The sequence below is a fragment of the Mastigoproctus giganteus genome, chromosome 6 (assembly GCF_048544385.1).
Source record: "Mastigoproctus giganteus isolate SK-2022 chromosome 6, ASM4854438v1, whole genome shotgun sequence".
Lineage (NCBI taxonomy): Eukaryota > Metazoa > Arthropoda > Arachnida > Uropygi > Thelyphonidae > Mastigoproctus > Mastigoproctus giganteus.
The window spans coordinates 97,281,375-97,283,811 of NC_143580.1; the positions used below are offsets into that span (position 1 = coordinate 97,281,375).

Here is a 2,437-nt window from a genome sequence, read left to right on the forward strand (position 1 = left end):
TATTTCAGTAACTATGGTTTTTACCATAGTTACTGAAATACAGTAACTATGGTAAAATACAGTAACTATGGTAATCTGCAGTCGTTTAAATAAATTTATTTACTTTCAGCACCTTCGCTTAACACTTTTAAGTTGATGTGTTTCTTTCTTGTGGAAGCCGCCACACGGACAGAAAACAACTGTCTTCACAAGCTCAGTGGATTTTATTTCTTGAACCATGTGAACTTGAACCTCATATTTATTAATCATTTAACTTGACATTTAACGAATTGCTTACCAGCATCCCATTGCCTTGATGTAACACTGCCAGTTACCGATTACCTTTGAGATATATATGTTGTTGCGCTTTTCAGCAAATGACCATCCATGATAAATGATGAGACCTTTCGACTTAAATAAATCAATTTAAGTCGAAAGGCCTCAGTGTAGATTATCTGTTTTCCCACTGCAAACTTCATTTCCATGTCTCTGTTACAAAACACGCATCAAATGAATGTATTTTCTGTGCAATCGTCTACTACTTGAAGCAAATAGAAATAGGAACCACTCTTTATTAACGGAACGAATCTCTGACAGCTTAGTAACTACTTTTTTACGAAAGTCCCAAACACTAAAGATATCATAACATCTGAAGTACTTAGTACCGCCTTTTTTTTTTATTAATCACAATAACAGCGCAAAGTCTTACCATACAATGAGAAAATAATAAGTGAGGGTATATTTAAAGGGAGCAGGGATTATAGAATACATCATCACATTCTATCTTTGATTCAGTTCCAAGAAAATTATGTACTTTATATTTTCAAATTCTGTTAACATGAAAATCTGTTCACAAAAGAAAAAAAAAACACACACACACACACAACCAATCAGTGAACCAAGTAGTCACTTAGAGTGTCTATGATCATAGGAATCTTCAACTTATTTCTCATCAATAAAATGGAAAAGGCAATTGTTTAATTTAATCATTGAAATGCCTTTTTTCTCTTATAACTGTTATACGAAATTTAACTGAATTCTCTTTAACTTGGTATGATCAATATGTTATATTTATAAAGACAATCTTTGAAATAAAAAAACACCATTAAATTTTAATTTAATGCCTCACTGTTTAAAAAAAAGCTTTAAGGGTCTGGAATAACAGTAATTTATATATTTTAACTGGGCAACAACTTACAAGATGGATTTATTATATGAATAATACCAGCTATTGATGATATTACTCCTAATAAGCCTATAAAACCAGAAGACATTTTGACATAACCAAGTAAGGAAAGAAATCCACACAATCACACCCATTTTTGAGTGTGTCAAGAGTAACATCTTTATGTTACGTCATCCAATGTATCAATGCATGGCATTTTGCTTGGAAAAGCTGAAATGAATTTCCTTTTGTAGCAGAACATTCAATATGTGTATAACTTGTCACCTTAAAACGCAACAATGACAAAATTTCATAAAAATCTCTCAGCAAATTCATTACTAGTGCATAAAGCCATAACCTGTTACTTATCTTTGACATTTTAGTTTATGAATTTCCTTGAGTCCCACTCGACCAATCCATAATATATGATCAGTAAAAAGGTAGAGTGCAAAATTAATGCCTGACAAAGTGAGCGTTAATCTCAAAGTCAGATCTGGTAGGTTAATTGTATTCAGGGTGCTGTAGAATGCATCCAAACTACGCCTAAGACGGAACAGTTTTCTAGAAGTGCTAAGCGAATACTCCAAATTCTTTAGTTTATTAATGATATCTGTATCATGGCGATACTTTTCCATAAGAAACCAGATGAGCTTGCAACCATACTGAAGAAGTCTAAATAAACGGTCACACCTCTACGTCTGGGAGTTAAATTTTACTATGGTTTCCAAAATATTGCCATGCATTTTTGAGAAATTTAAACTTCGAATATTAAACTTTTTTAATTTCCTTCTCAGTATGACAAATTCCTACAAATCCATTCAATTAAAAACTCCCTCAGTGGCATTTCTTATTAAATGCCTCTTTCTTCACACACTTCCTCCAAACTGCGAACGTATCTCTACAGGTACGACATTCACTATTGTATTTGCTCACGTGGGTAAACAATCCCCATTACACATTAGTAATAAGCACTCCTAACTTCGGATGCCACTATACAGAGCGTACAAGCTATTAACAACAAAGAAATTTAAAAAAACAAGACAATTTCAGTGTTATTCCGATAGCAATATATGTTCTCCAACCGCTAGAGGAGGAATTTGTTCCGCAGAAAGAGCTGCACCATTATCACGCGATGATAATGTTTGTTTGTTATATTATAATGTTTATTACATTTGTGATTTACAGTTTGCTATACAATTATTACATCTTAGACGGAAGATACTTGTTAATATGAAATTTGAATTTCTCTATATTGCAATTTTAGAGAAATGCACATGAAGGAAGGTTGTTCCA

General features: G+C 32.7%; 1 pseudogene; it reads right to left on the reverse strand.

The window, feature by feature from the left end:
• Window positions 1–1,157: 1,157 nt before the first annotated feature.
• On the reverse strand, window positions 1,158–1,887 carry LOC150084469 (peroxisomal membrane protein 11A-like; annotated as a pseudogene).
• Between the last annotated feature and the right edge of the window lie 550 nt (window positions 1,888–2,437).